Source organism: Benincasa hispida, chromosome 12 (genome assembly GCF_009727055.1).
Source record: "Benincasa hispida cultivar B227 chromosome 12, ASM972705v1, whole genome shotgun sequence".
In the NCBI taxonomy this organism is placed as follows: Eukaryota; Viridiplantae; Streptophyta; class Magnoliopsida; order Cucurbitales; family Cucurbitaceae; genus Benincasa; species Benincasa hispida.
The window spans coordinates 20,346,058-20,363,753 of NC_052360.1; positions in this window are offsets into that span (position 1 = coordinate 20,346,058).

Here is a 17,696-nt window from a genome sequence, read left to right on the forward strand (position 1 = left end):
TAATTAATTATAATAATTTCCATCAATTTTCATTAAAAAATTCCGAATTTTCCCTCCAACCTTTCAAACTTTGGTTGTGAATTTCAAAATCTTTATTTACTTCTGCTCGTGACGACCTTAAATAATTTCTCGTGAGAGGCTTTAAGTGAAATGCTGAATAAACATTAATTTCATGTATATGAGAAGAACCGAGATTGTAGTATATTAAACATATTGGTTGGTTATGACTGAAATAAAATTTTAAAAAATTTTCCATCATGTTAACATGATCTAAAATATACCAAATGAGTTCTAGGGGTGAAACCATATGCCACATGTTAAAGCACTCTAGCCTAGTCATAAGATAGTAGGACACTTTTTCTTTTTCCACTATATAAATGTAGCTTGTGCGAGGTATTACATGCAATTATTGTTGAGTTATGTTCACTTTGAGGAAGACAATAATACGTTAAATCTAAGTAAATTGTAATTTAACCAAGTGAAAATTAATCGAAGGTTAGATGAGCCATAAAATATTAAGGAGACTCTGGCATAACTAGGTAAGATAACGAGCAAACGACTTAAAAGGTGAATTATAACTTTTAGCAAAGTGAAACTAAATAGGCCATATCCCAAAGTAAATTGAAAGACTACATGTTATCTTAACATAACTAGTGAGATTAGAAGTCTTGGAGCTTAGAAGGGTGTACGAGGTTTAAAAGTTGTGAAAATGTTGATGGAAACATCGATAAAATGTTGATATTGATGGATATTTTTTAAAAAATATAAAAATAAAAAATCTTACAAATCTTTAAATTGATAAATAAACAATTTTTTTTTAACTATTTAAACAAGTTAAAATATTTATTGTTTATAATATATTCATATTAGAGATATTTTGTTGTTTTTTAATGTTTCATGGGGTTTTTAACGATATAGAAATATTAATTCATCATTCATGTCGATGTCGAACCTATGAAATATGAAATAACTCCATAACATATGAAAATTTAATATTGTAGTTGTAGTTTAGATAAAATGGATTTTTTTTTAAAATAATGTTTTTTTTAATAAATATTGACAAAAATAGGGTTGGAGGGAAACAATTTTTGAGAATAGGTGTTTTAGGAAATTATTGACAAAAATAGGATAGTGGAATCGTGTATCGGGTACACGACTTCCATGTGGCATACTCGTGTGCCCGGTACACGAGTACCGTTTAATCCAGTCAGCACCACATCGGCTGACTGGTTGACCTGTCTCTTATACACATCTAGATGTGTATAAGAGACAGGTATAGGACAACGAAGGTATTGTTTGTCGCAGACCGAACTGTCTCAACACACGATCTGGATGATGCCACTCTACTATATGGAAGCATATAAGAGGGCTAACGGTCAACCAAATGTCTTCACCATCACGACAATAATCAGGTAAGGATGACCAAATCTATGTGTATCTGTCTCTTATACACATCTAGATGTGTATAAGAGACAGGATCTGGTGTAGTGCTGGGAGTGTATAGGACAACGAAGGTATTGTTTGTCGCAGACCGAACTTCTCAACACTATCTAGATGATGTTACTCTACTATATGGAAGCATATAAGATGGCTAACGGTCAACTAGATGTTTCACCATCACGACAATAACTGTCTCTTATACACATCTAGATGTGTATAAGAGACAGATTATGTCGTCCATGCCAGTAGGATAAATATTTCGCATGGATTCGACGCCAGTCTTGGTCGTGCTTACCTCTTAAATCGATCTGGTGTAGTGCTGGGAGTGTATAGGACAACGAAGGTATCGTTTGTCGCAGACCGAACTGTCTCAACACACAATCTGGATGATGCCACTCTATTATATGGAAGCATATAAGCTGTCTCTTATACACATCTAGATGTGTATAAGAGACAGAGTCTTGGTCGTGCTTACCTCTCAAATCGATCTGGTGTAGTGCTGGGAGTGTATAGGACAACGAAGGTATTGTTTGTCGCAGACCGAACTGTCTCAGCACACGATCTGGATGATGCCTCTCTATTATATGGAAGCATATAAGAGGGCTAACGGTCAACCAAATGTCTTCACCATCACGACAATAATCAGGTAAGGATGACCAAATCTATGTGTATGACATCCAAAAAACCTGACAGAAAAATAATAATAAGTATACATATAAAATGTTTTAAATATTCATTTATATACATATTTACTACCTGATTGTACATCAGCATGTCGAATATTTTTCTGTACACGAGCAACATATTTGTTGGCTGTTCAGAGGCAGCTAATACACCACTCCATCTAAAATTATAAAAAATATCATTAATTTATATTCTTACATAAAATGGTAACGAAATAAATATATAAATGAAATAATACATGGCACTAAGTGGACGATGATCTAGGGCTTGTAGTTGGACTTATGGCGCTATTATTAGAAATCGATCATAAGCCCATACTTGTAATAGTATCAGTAGCCCCGCTATTTCCAACACTTGTGCATTGGAAATCCGAAAAAGTTCTCTGTACAACCATGCAAGACATGCACCACCCCACGAGTTCTTCCAGTCATACTATAGTGAACCTGTCAATGGTTGCCCGTCCACTCGTAACCCAAATTGTATGGCAACATCCTACAGCGTAATCGTACATTTTCCACAAGGCAGGTAAAATGTGTGGGTCTCTGGTCTCCAACGCTCAACTAGAGCAGTAATAAGGTGCCAATCAAGCTGGATGAAACCATTTGTGCAACCCAAGAAAACTTACCTGCTGAACATATGGAATAATGCGGTGATCAAATAGGATAGTATGTTGTGCAGTCGCCTCCCTTATCCGACAACTCAACACTACAGTGGAAGAACTATCCCATACTGTCTGTGAACGATGTGTATTTTGTTGGTACAATTGTACAAGATTAGGAGGACTAGGCTCCATTACCTAAAAAGTTCAAATTACATTACATAATAAAATCCATGACATAAAAGATACATACAAAGTATATAAAAAAAAATACAATTACATAAAATAAATTTATTACATAAATTCATTATAAATACATAAAGAATACAAATACATAAAATATACAATTACATGAAAATTATAAGTACATAAAGAATACAAGTACATAAAACTTGCACTTACATGAAAAATATAAATACATAAAGAATACAAATACATGAAATATACAATTACATGAAAAATATAAATACATAAAGAATACAAGTATATAAAATATACAAGTAAAAAAAAATACACCTAATGACTCGAAGACGACGAAGCACCCAGTGTACAGTGTGGACAAGTGCGTCTGTTATGTCCTTCTCTTTTTTTCAAATGGTACATCGTACTTTTTGGCTTGCTTCTCTCCAATCCATTTCATTATGAATGTGTGTACTTTTTGGCCGACTTTGTTCTCTCAGTAAGTCCGAATTTGGACAAACTTCTGTAAATGATAATTCTGGCCAATAATTTGGGTGTTGAATTGGATGGAAGCGGCCTTCATAACAACGCTTGAAATTGGACAATTTGTAGCATTCATCAATAAGTGGTAGGTATGTCATACACATATAATTACAAACTGCAATTACATAGGAGCATGGAATCTTGAATGATTGTCACTTATTGCAAGAACATGTCCCTTCTTTCAAGCTTAAAACTTAAGTGTGTTGTCCTTTATAAGGAGAAATCATACTTATTTTAGTTTGTACTTTGAAAGTTTGACTTTCCCTGTCAATGGATGTCATTGTATGTGTCGATGCTCGTTTTTCCCACCTCTTCAGTTTTTTTAGGGCATATTCTGTATATATGTCCTCACGATCAAGTGCTTCACTGATTTCTTGTCTCCGACGTTCAAAATACAGTATTGTGCGATAGAATGTTAGCCTAACCAAAGAAGTAATTGATAACATTCTAGCACATTTGAAAACATCGTTCATGCATTCAGCTGCATTGCTTGTCATCCACCCATAGCGGTACCCACCGTCATGTGACTGTGTCCATTTTTCCAAGTCAATGTCTGAAAAAAATTCAAGACATTCAGGGTGCAATTGTTTCAATTCTTTCATGCACCGAATGAACTTACGCCTTTGGTGTTGATTTTCGGCCTTAAACACCAAATATTTTAGTTGCTTTGATTTGTATTTTGTATTGAATTTACTGGAACATGTCGAAGACAATATCATTGGTATGCTCTGGGTTCACTCCAACCAATTTCTTCATTATTAATTGCAGCAAGAATGCCCTTGTGTCTATCATAAATCAAGCAAATACCCTCTCTTTGGATAACATATTCACGCAATGCCTACAAAAACCATGACCAACTGGACGAATTCTCATCTTCGACGATAGCAAAAACAAGGAGAAATATATGTCCGTTTGCATCAATAGATAAGGTTGTCAATAATTTCCCCTTATACTTTCCGTAGAGATGAGTTCTATCAATCTGGATTAATGGCCTACAATGGTTGAACCCTTCTCTTGTAGGACCAAAAGACCAAAAAACTCGTCCAAAAATAGTCGTACCTGGCACATCAGAGGGAAGGAAAAATCAAGCTATTCGTGTTCCTGGATTGTAATGAACAACAACACTCAGCCAATATGGAAGCTCCGAATATGATTTCTCCCAATCGCCAAACACAACAATCAACGCTTTTCTCTTGGCTTGCCACACCCATCTATAATTGACATTATAGCCATATTGTTTTTTAATGACTTCTTGGAGTAGGGCCACAGGTACTCCAGGATCAGCTCTAACTAAATTTTGAATTTCAATACTCATGAAATTTGAATCAAGCTGTGAATGATCCTGTGTCAATTCTGAAAACAAACATGAGTGTTATCCTTGAAGTTTTGTGATTTCAAACATCCCATGAGTTTTTCACCGACCCGTAGCCTCCAAGCACAACCGTTACTCCATGATTTACATTTAACATACCAAAGATCCTGATTTGATTCTACTACGACTCTATCACACAATATTTTTTTACACTGTAAATCTTCTTTGGTATTAAACAACATTCCTTTTTGTATTAAACTACAGTTATCTACTCCTACATTCCTTTCTTCCAAAGTAGACCCTAGTTCACACGTTGAATTTGCCCAATCTATTTGGGTGAACATTTCCGACGGTACCAACTCAAGATCATGTTCACCACTACTGTCGTTTCCAAATAATTCATCAACTTCAACATCAATGTCACTATCTCCATCATTTACAGGTTCAAGAATTACTAAATCTTCAGGACACATCAACATATTTATTATGATTTTTTCAACTATTATAGTTGACAAAAAAATATGTTAATATGTCAACCCAACAAAATCTAATTTCTAAGTTTAACATATAAGATCTAAATATTATACATTTAAATCAGCCAAAGTATAAGATTTATAAACTATATATTTAAATCAGCCCAAATAAATAAAAAAAAATATAAGATTTAAGATTTAAGATCTACAAACAACATACATATATTTCTAAGTTTAAATTAGCCCAAACAAATAAAAAAAATTATAAAATCTAAGATTTAAGATCTACAAACTTATACATATAAGATCAGCCCAATAAATTCATATATTTCTAAGTTTAACATACATATATTTCTAAGTTTAAATCAGCCCAAACAAATAAAAAATATAAGATCTAAGATTTACTACAGAACTAAAGAAAGAATTTTATTGAAAAACATACATACAAATCTAAGATTTACCATATAAGTATAAGACTAGCCCAAACATACATATATTTCTAAATTTAAAATATATTGAAAAACAACTAGAGAAAGAATTTTACCACAGAAGCGAGCAAAAATCGGTAGCCGACAAGGTAGATTTCAGTGAGGACCAAATGGAGGTGAGGAAAATCAAGCAAAATCGGAATTTTGGAAGATTTCGGTGAGGAAAATCGAGGACTCGGTGAGGAAAATCAACAAGATTTTGGAAGGTAGAAAGCAAAATGGAGGAAAACCGTCGAACTTATCGCGAGGAACTACGAAATCGGCAGGAAGGCAGTATGTCTCGGTGAGGAAGAAGAAGAGGTGAGTGGCGATTTTAATGGCGAGGAAGTCGTGTACCGGGTACACGACTTCGAGTAATCGTGTATCGGGTAAACGATTTCCTCAGTTAAACCTGCATGACTGCCACGATCGACTATGCGTGCCAGGTGGCCAGGGACTCGTGTACCCAGTACACGATTTAGAGCTAATCGTGTACCCGGTACACGATTTAGAAACCTATTTTTAAGAATACTTTCCCTCCAACCCTATTTTTGTTATTATTTATTAAAAAAAGATAAAATGAGACAATGTAGATTGTAAAATGATTGTGTGGGATTAAAAGTTATGGGTAATGAATAGGTATAACCTAATATTTTCTTTTTTAACCTAGTAAAAGTAAAATAAAAAAATTAATTTTTAAAAATAAAGTTCCACATGACATATTTTTATTGAACGTGCCCGAGCTATTAGACTAATTAAGTGAAGGTAGAATACAAATTTTATTATAAAATAGAAAGAAAATGGAAGAAGTGGGTCAAAAATCGGCCACATTATCGTGATAAAATAATGTAAGGCTGTGATGTTTATGTGTTAAACTAGACCCTATAGTTAGATGTATTCTCTTTCAAAGGAGAGTGGGAGTGTTGACCTTATCTGGTTTGACTTTTAAGGCACCACAAACCTAGGGCGCCCTATGCAAAAAAATTTATATGTATTATTACGAGTGAATTTAACCAAGATACATTAAGAATTTTTTTAGAAAAGAGAGAAAATTATCTTTTTAGTTTTAAAGTTTTAAAGAATATGTGTGTTTAGTTTCTAAATTTCAAAAATTATATTCTTAACTTCAAATTTATAAAAATAAATCTTTGATCTCTGAATTTTCAAAATGTATTTTTCTAATCATTAAATTTTTAAAAACCAGTATCATACCATATAAATGCACGTGTATATTTTTTATTTTTTAAAATAATATCTAAACAATTTGCAGAAAATGTTACCATGTGTAATTATTTAATATTTAATTTCTTATATCTTTTAACTCGTTTTATGAGTTAAATATTTTTATGTTATCTTAGGGGGAAAAAGAATGTTTTTATGTATATTACATAAATTAAAGTCAAATTGATCACTCAATGTAGAGCTAACTTCCTATAAAATGACTATACGAGACTAGGACATTTACTATTATTCCCAAGTTGATAGTTTCATCTTCCCTTGTAATTGTTGAACTAATTAAAAGAAAAAAATCACATAATTTATCTTATTTCTTTTATTTATATCATTTTGTTGTAACTCATGTATAATTTATATATCACATATATTAATATCATTCATATATAAATTTGATAATATATATATATATATAAAGGTAAGTTGTATATTAGTATTACATATTTATTGAATTTAATTTTTGACATTGAGGCCCTACATCTTGTGGGTTTCGTAATTTATAAATTATTTGTACACAAATTATTATTTAATAAAATAAAATATTATTTTATTTGACATTTAGTCTACATTAACCAAAATCCAGTAAACTAAAATCCAAAGTGTTATTTAATGTAACTTAAACATATATGTGGTTGAAGGAATTGGAATTCTCACAGCGGAAACGTATGAACGCATTCCTGTCTTAGTTTCAGTATCAATAGATTAGTTTGATGTTTTATTTTCGGGTTGTAATCAATGGATTGAATGATCGTTCTTGAATTGTCTATGGATTAAGAGGTAAATCCGTCTAATTTCTTTAAGTAAGAGGTTCAATGTAATTTTCTTGAGATTTCTTTGATTGAATTTTACATTCTTCAATTCTGTGCTTTCTTTGAATCCCGTTATAATTTAGATTTGCATTCATGTGTTGGAGTGATAAACCTATCATAATCGCATTCTTAGCTTGTTGATTTTGAGCATGTGCGTTTCCTTTGTGTTCGTCTGTGTCTGAAATCACCCCAGTGGCCAAAGATTGAATGTGAATGCTTAGATTTATAGGTTGGTCTTGAATGTTGGTAATCCATATTTAATCTAGATTCGAAGAATATGCAGGTTAATTAAATAAGGCTATCTGGTCAGTTAATCACACAATTGAATTCTCATTCTTAATGCATATGATTTTTAATTCTATATGATCACTGAGAACCCAGTAGAATTAAGAGCATACAACTCAATTAAAGTATTGGCTTTCCGACTTTAATTGATAATCATGACACTTGATTGATTTTGTTTTAATTAGTTGTTAACCTTTGTAGAGACTAGTTAAATCATATCAATTTGGTAGTTGTGCATGCATGAATTGAACGTTTGTTTATTTATCGAGTTCCATGATAGAAATTTCATAGAATTCTCCCTCTTACTCTAGAAATTAGATAGACTCCATTTCTAAATTATATTTTCCCTTTGCATTTTAATTTCTTGCATATTTTCAATTTTTTCAAAAACCAAAATCTAGTTTTATTGCATTCACAGTCAACTTTAGCTTAAGAGAGATTTAATTCTTGGCCTTTCTGTGGTTCGACCTCATACTTACCACTGTTGCTATGTTTTCTTGTAGTAATAGAGTAGTTTGGTGTAATTATAAATTTTCTTTTGGCGTCAGGAATTAAACGACATCGAAAAAGGCTGCAATCAAAATGGCGTTGTTGCCGGGGAGGCAAACCAATTAATTTCTTTTGATTGAATTTGATTGTAAACTTTAAAAACCCCCCAAAACATTTTTCTCTTTCTTGTGTCTACTTGTTTTCTCATGGCAGACGATTTGAACATTTATTATGCGCTTTGTGCGAAGCAAGCGGCTCAACGAAGAGGATAAAAGGTAAGTGAATTTAATGAGCCTAAAAATCAAGTTTCACAACTAACCTCTCTTGTCAAGCTTTGGCTATTAGGCAATTACAGGTTTCACGTGGTTTTAAGCACGATTATTATCCTCCATGGGAGATGCCTAGTCAAACTCCATTATCGATGCATGCCTTTTTCTCCAATTGAAATTTCTTTAAAAAAATTGGTTAAGGAGCTTTCTAACAGATATTGTGAGATTATGCAGGAATCCTCCTTCAATCACCAAGAATGCTCGAGTTTCCAGCAAGAAAGCTTCCATTTCGGATCTGAAGCTAGAACTGAATTTCAGAATCTGAGTGACCTCGTTGCTCAAATTACTGAATCAGTTAGGAGACTTGAAGAGTTTTTTATGGAACCATCTTCTAATCGTATTGAGCTGAGCAATGGAGTGATTGGCATCGACCATCCAGTTGAGGAGCTGATTCTTCAAGCTTTCGACCAAGGTAAGACGTTGGATTCTATAATATGTGAACTTGCTAATGGTTTTTCTCAATGTATGCAAGATTCTATTGAGTCTCACCTGGAGACTCAAGCCTCTATGCTTATTAAGGTAGGTCATGTTTCTCAGCTTACAAATTCCATGTAGACATTTGAGAACCGTTCAGAGCTCCCCATCGTTCATATCACTGAGGCTGATTTCGTAGAGGAATTTTATCCTTTTAGTGATGAAGAAGATGTTTATCCCATGCCATGTCAAAAAAAAGTTAGTAAGGTTAAGTATGAGCCCGAACTTTATGTCGAGGAGCTTCAGGTAAAAGAGTTAAAGGCTTACAAGCCTTGTTCTTTTCTTCCCTCTAGCATCTCATATATATTTGATTATTACTCATCTTTTCATTGTGAGTCAGTCGAGTCAGAGTCTTTTGAGTCTTTTTTTTTTTTTTTTTTTTAATTTTGACCCTTTAGAATCACTCGAGTCTTTTGATTCTTTCTTTTTCCCTGTTTTGAAAATAATGAAAAATAAAAAATTCGACCTGTCTGGTTTTTTTCAAAAGATGGGAACCCGTGTAGTCTTACCAGGCTATATTGACTCATCTAAGAAGGGACCAGAGAAATACGAGAATTTCTTTGTGCCTTGATAGGGGATAGGTCAAGTCGAGCAATCGGCGTTAAAAATTTACGCGTCCTAGAGGCAGCCAAGTGATTAATTTTCTTTTCTTTCTTTTCTTTATTTTTCCTTTGTTTTTCTTTTTTGTAGGTCTCTCCTTGGCCCTAAAAAGAAAGAAAATCAAATTGAAGAGAATGGTAGCCCAACCACCATCCCGTGCGTGATAATGTTTCATGAGAGGTTTTCTATTCCCTTGTTCCTTTTTACTTTTGAGCTTTATGTAGGGATACATTAGGAATAATGTATCATTTTAAGTTGGGGGTGGAGTATTCATTGGGTAGTATATTTTAGTTTGGGGTCTTTAAGCGCTGTGCTCGAACAATGTTGTGTACTTAATTGTCTTGTCTATTCCATTGCTTGGTTGTTATGATGAGTAGTTTATGACGCACTCTTCCTATGATTGAATTTGCATGAAATAATGTTAGGAAAGCATGATCATGATGCTTAGCCCAATTTTTAAAAATTTTCTTGTCTCTCATGCATCTTTAAGTCATTGTACTTACAAAATTAAAGTCTTGCATGCTTAGAATTGGGTTATCTTGTTTGTATTTTTATTGTCACCCCGAAAGGTCCACATTTGACTTAGGAGCAACCATACTTGTTTTAGAGCAAAACTAAACAAAGTGGATAAAATAGAGCCTAGTGTGAGTAAAAAATAGGTTCCCAGCGATTGAGTGTGAAAGCTAGCCCTCTAGGTAAAGGAAATGTCCTTTACGTTTTATGTGTGTGAGTTTAGGGACCATTGTCTTAGTGTTGCCTTTTTGCAGGTTAGGTATGTCCAAGGTCGATAATCGAGCCAGATTAGGGGGAAACTGATTGAAGACCTTATAAACCTTTCCAGATCATACAAGCTTAACTAGCAAAACTCTAGGCTCACTCATGCATGAATAGATTTAGAAATATTCTAAAAAATGTGCTTCATTGATTGATTGTAATCGAATTTCATTCTTGATTACAAGTTTTATTCTAATTGACCGTTGAGACTAGAATAACAACTTTGGCAACTTGAGCGAGCATGATATTTTTTTAATAAATTTTTGTTTGAATGTGTGTTTTTATCTTGCTCAGGATGAGCAAGAATTAAGTTGGGGGTGTTTGATAGCTTTAAAAAAGAGCTATTATTCATTGCTTAATTTAGGCTAATGGATTTTATGTGTTAATTGTCTTATTTTGTATGTAAAACCCGCACCTTACTTTTCCTTTTTAATTATGTTTATTGTTTGAGTTAAGCAAAGTGATGGGATTAAATATTTAAGTTAGGTTGGATTTGTGCGTTTTGAGGTAAAGGATGAGTTTGAAGATGGAAAATGCTTAAGTATGGAAACTTAGCTCTCGGATACTTATTACTATAGCCTTACAAGAGAATTTATTACTATAGCCTTACAAGTAAAGGATGAGTTTGAGCTAGGTTTGGATGATTTCCTCTAGAAAACTAGACGAACTTGGTATCGTTGGAAAGCTCTGTGAGTCTAGTTTCTGGAATCAAGCCTTTGGAAGGAAGTTCTCACTAGAAAGATGGCTAAAGAAGGAAGGAAGAGTAGAAGGTTTATTTTCGAGCGTTTTTGGGCACTCGATGAAGAATCGTAGATCTAGACCGAACCACTTGAATTTTCAAGCCAAAACTTTAAGGTATTATCATAACACCATTTCAAGTAAGTTTGTAGAAGGAACTTTGGCAAGAAAAGGTCTAGGGTTCAAGTTACATATTTTGGAATTTAAACCTAGAATCTTTGCTCAAGCAGGGAGTTGTGGTTAGGGCTTTTGGGAAAGATTTGAAGGTCTAGGTTAAACCACAAGGATTTTCTCACTGAAACTTTGAGGTAACATTGTTAACAAAATTTTGAACATGTTTGGAAAGTAACTTTCTTAAAATGAGTTCTAGTTTTTAAGTTATTGACGTTGGAATTTGAATCTGGAAATTTTGGACGAATCGGAAACCTCTTGCTAAGTATGAGCTTGGTTAAAAGAGTAGTCTAAAAAAGGAGACCAAACCACTAAACTCTTATTCTTTTATGTGTAGGAGCTACGTCCATTGAAGAGGCCTATAAAGCTTAGGAAAAATCAAGCCTAAAGATCTATGAGTGACTAAATGTTTTCAAAATATTTATATAAATGAACATGCGTTCCAAATGAATTTCATGCTAGCGTTCATGGGTTTTCTAAGCAACTAAAGTTTATACTTATATTTAAAGGGTTTATGGCATTGCTTAAGCATGATGTTTTAAGTTTTTTAAATGAATTTTACTAATCCTAGCACATGTTGAGATTGAACGAAAGAGTATTGCAAACTACATGTTTATAGTTGTGAAGCATGCATGTTGAATTGTAATAATGCTCTTATGGCGAAAGCTAGGTAAGTGCTATGCCTAAAGCTTATGATGCTAAATTTTCTATGAAAATTACATTTTTAATAAACCAAATACCGAAGGTATCGAAGATATCCGAGGAAGTACCTAAGGTGTTGCGGTATTTAGTATACTCCACGTGCACGTAGGTAGTTCTTTATGAGAGGCCGAAGTATGGGTCTTCTGGCTAGAGTCTTTATAATGGGACCGAAGTATAGATCTCATGACCATGAAGGGATGTTGGGAGCTTGAGCTATAAATATTCGTACTCAACTAAGGTTTGACAGTATGATTGATTATAACGCTATGATTAACGTATGATACTATGTAAGTTGTTTGAGATTATTTCCAACAGATTTATTTATTTACATTAATGCATATGAAAGGCTTGAGAGAAAAACTGTATTTCTACGAGTCACTCACTAGGCAACTAGCTCACTGTTTTCAAATGTTTTCCTTTTTCTTAGATAGCGGTCAGTTTCCCTGCAGTTGAACCCACTAGCTTGCCACTCAAAACTCAGTCATCGAAGGAAGAAGCTCAGGTTAAGCTTGTTTTGATGTACACATATTTTGAGAGGAGTCTAGGACTTGTGAAACTTATTTTTGGGACCCATGTTTATTCTTATGCTTTTCGTTGGACATATGTTTGTTATTTTGAACAGTAATTAAGTTTTTATGTTGGTTAAAGTCATAGTTGTTTTACTGCCAAGTCATTTTTACATTTTGAGGTCTAAAATAGGTTTCACTTAAGTTAGGCAGTAAGTGCTGGCAAGTAGGCCGATAACTGTTGCCGTCATGCACCTACACCTTCTATCTCACAGGCCAACCTAGATGAACTCAAACAGTTCATCCAAGCACAAATCAGACCCCTGATGCATACATGGAAGCGTTGCACTTGCAATTGGCTAATATGCTGATGGAACACGAGACATACGCAGCGGAATTAGGATATAATTACACTCTAATTGCTTTTAATTTAAAGAAAATAAGCATGCAAATGGAGGAAAAAAATAGTAAACAAAAGTGGATAGCAAACAACATTTGTAGCTTCCGAACACCACTTTTCCTCGCTGAATCTCGACCCGAACTCTTTCAGACCACCACTAGAGTTGACCTACTATCCTCTGGACGCAGAACCGGGTTGTGAGACCCGGTGGATGAAGAAAACCAAGAGAGAGAAAAGAGATGGAAAATAAGAATGAATTTGGGTTTGGATTTTTATTTCACTCAAAGAAAAGAGAATTTTCCAGCCCAAATTTAGAAAACTCTTTTGGCAAAATGGCAAAACTGTTTTTATTTAAAATGAAAGCCCATTTTATAGAAAAAACCATGCAACAATTGCATGAACCAAATCCATAAAAACCCAATACCTATAATCCACTATCTTAGTGGGTTTAATGTCTCCACTATAAGCCAACACCTAGCCCACTATTGTTAGTGGAATTATCCAACAAAAGTTTGGATTTTCCCACTAACTATAGTCAAAGTCAAACTTTGACCAAAAAGTCAACATTTTGACTTTTTATGATTTTTTCCATGTTGACTAATTTTGACCTCCCGATCATGAATCCGCATTCATTTTCTCGAAATTCAAATCACATTTGAATATAAGATCGGTCAAAGTTGGACTTTTCAAAGTCAAAAGTCAACTCTTTGACTTTTTACATCTTTGACCATTTCCATTATTTCCAAGCTTCCAAATATGAACGTATTCATATTCTTGATATTTAAATCATATTTAAATATTAAAGATGTATCTCTAAACTGAAAAACCCGACCACTATATCACATATACTTGTCGGTTTCTTTCTCTTCACCTAATTCAAACAATTCGAATCATTCTATCATACTGTTCTAAGTTTATTCCATATGAGCTAGTAGGGGAACCTAATGGACCTATAGATCATGGGCTTCACCGATCCGAGATTAGCTGGCTAAACTCTTTAGACGAAGCTAATCAACATTCGTTAACTAACGGGTTATTCCACTATAGTCCCGTAGTTGCATTCCCCTCACTATAGATATATTTGTGTCTATTTGATATAACCATGATTAGTAAGCTAATCCTTCACAGGTTGTTCGTAATCTCGGCTGGGTCATAAAAACCATTTTACCCCCAAGACTACATCTTCTTCCTTATGTTCCATCGATCCTCTAATGAACAATTGGTTTAAGGTCCAACTTATAAACCGAATCCCTCTCGGGCCAAGGAGAGGTGGGGCCCCTTGTTCAAGACCTGGATTCAGTACTAAAGGGAACAACCTATCTATTATCCCTATAATGGGTAGGAGTGAATTCCGTCTTGCACCCTATGTTCCCAGCTATCCACTCGATCTTAACCTTGAAATGGGAGGCTTATTGGGCCAGCGATATTGAGCTGCCCTCACCTATGCAGATGTAAGGATAATTCCGAGTGAACAGGAGTTCATAGTTAGCTCAGGATTTAGATTAAGTTACCTAGGTCATCAATTAACGAAATAGTCAGTTTTATACATAAAACGACATTTAGAACATAAAAAGTAACTATTTCATGGTTCAAGTGCTTAATGTAAATTCTTTACATAGGATGCCCCCACTCACTATATCTCTATATGAACGATTTAGGATCACATCGTGTGTACTAACTACAAAGTGGGCCGCATCCATAGTGTCCCAGAATAAGGCGTCCACCTACTTCATTATACTATAGGACCATTTTGGCTTATTATTTTGAACTTGATCCACATGTTATGTCACTACATTAATTCAAAACTAGTTTAAATAGCCCTCAGGACCTTTAGTTATTGGATTCAAGATTACATTTCGATAACAACTTTATCGAAAAAGACAAAACAGAAATATGTTTATTAATTTTAAAACTACGAGTTTTAGGACATAAAATCTCCAACAACTCCCATTTGGACTAGAAACTCCTAGTGGAGTATCACAATGTTGAATTTAAGTGAGAAACATATGAGTACAATAATATGAAAAAAATAACTAGGGGATATGCCCAAAAGTTCTCCTACTTGTCCTAGTTTACAACTTCGTAGACCTAGACTATGTAGGTGACTTTCAACACTTTAGCCGTGAGGGCCTTTTGTAAAAGGATCAAACAATGTTTTGCTAAGAAGATATCTGGGTTACTACAACGTCTCACGATATACAATCTTCCGGATCAGATGGTATTTGCGCCCAAATGCTTGCCGCGCTTGTGGCTTCTTGGTTCTCTTGAATTTGTAACTGCACCACTATTATCATAATATAGGGTGATAGGCAGATGCATATTTGGAATGACTTCCAAATCTGTCAAGAATTTCCTCAACCATACTGCTTCCTTTGCTGCTTCACTAGCAGCTACGTATTCAGCTTCCATTGTGGAGTCCGCAATATAGTTTTGCTTCACACTTCTCTACACTACTGCTCCTCCGTTAAGAGTGAACACTTATCATGCAGACTTTCTAGCATCTTTATCGGTTTGAAAATCAGAGTCAGTGTATCCAGTAAGAATCAAATCCTTAGTACCATACACGAGCATGTAGTTCCTCGTTCTCCTAAGATACTTAAGGATATTCTTAACGGTAGTCCAATGATCATATCCAGGATTGGACTGATACCTACTGACTATCCCTACTGCGTAGCATATGTCAGGTCAGTACATAACATTGCATACATCAGGCTCCCTACTGCAGAAGCATAGGGAATGTGTCTCATATCCTCAACCTCTTGAGGTGTCTTAGGACATTGATCCTTTGACAAATGAATTTCATATCTGTAAGGTAACAAACCTCTTTTGGAATTCTGCATCTTATACCTAGACAACATTTTGTCTATAGAAGTTGTTTGAGACATGGCTACTGTTCTGTTCTTGCGGTTCCGAATAATCTGAATCCCGAGAATATACTGCGCATTTCCTAAATCTTTCATTTGGAACTGCGTTGCTAGCCATTTCTTGATGTCAGTTAGGTAAACTACTTCATTCCCAATGAGTAGAATATCGTCAACATATAAAACTAAGAACGCTATAGTAGAATTGACGATCTTCTTGTAAACACAAGATTCGTCAACATTCTGTTCAAAGCCATAAGATTTGATCGCAGTATCAAATCTTATATTCCAAGATCTAGAAGCTTGTTTCAATCCATAAATGGATTTCTGAAACTTACAAACCTTCTGTTCTTGATCCTGTGCAATAAACCCCTCTGGTTGAGTCATATAGATACTCTCCTCAAGATTGCCATTTAAAAAGGCTGTCTTGACATCCATCTGCCAAATTTCATAGTCATAAAAAGTGGCAATGGATAAGAGTATTCTAATCGACTTAAGCATGGCAACAGAAGAGAAAGTTTCTTCATAGTCCACTCCCTCTCTCTGGGTATAACCCTTTGCCATAAGTCGAGCCTTAAAAGTCTGTACTTTACCGACTTGGTCTCGTTTTCTCTTGTAGATCCACTTACAACCAATTGGTTTTACATCATTTGATTGATCTACAGGTTTCCAGACAGAATTGAATTACGTAGACTCCATTTCGAGGTCTTTGATCCACTGATCACGTTCCACATCTTTCATCGCCTGTTTATAGGTCGATGGATCCTCAATGTCATCGTCAGTATGACGACTTGTGTTTCTGTTAAACCCAAGTAACGGTCAGGCTGATGAACAACCCTCCTACTATGTCAAGGCATTCTCAACTCTTGAGAAGGATGTGACTGACCAGATGTACTAGTTTTATCTACTACTTTAGTAGATGAACTAGCTATATCTGTAGCATTTTTGGAAATTTCATTCAATACTAGTCTACTGCGAGATTGATGACTTCTTATGTGATCTTCTTCTAAGAATGTGGTATTTTTCGATATAAATACCTTATTCTCTTGAGAATCGTAAAATAAACCACCTTTTGTTTCTTTGGATAACCTACAAATAGGCATAGTTTTGAACGACGTTCCAATTTTTTAAGATTTTGCACCAACACGTGTGTCGGGCATGCCTAAATCCTAAAGTGACGTAAACTGCCTTTACGCCCTTTCCATAGCTCATAAGGTGTTTTTGAAACACTTTTAGAGGGAACTTTATTCAAAATATAGACAGCAGTCTCTAATGCATGTCCCCAAAAGGAATCAGGTAACTCAGCAAAGCTAATTATTGAGTGAACCATGTCCAACAAGGTTCTATTTCTTTTTTTAGATACACCGTTCTGTTGAGGTATATTAGGTGCAGAGAGTTGTGACTTAATTCCATGTTCTATCATATAGTCCTGGAATCTTAAGTCCATGTACCCCCCACCTCGATCTGATCGTAGTGTCTTAATTGTTTTACCTAAATGATTCTCAACCTCAACCTTATATTCTTTGAACTTTTCAAGAGAATCAGACTTGTGATGCATTAGGTAAATATGACCATACCTTGAATAATCATCAATAAAACTAATGAAATATTCATACCCACCTCGAGCT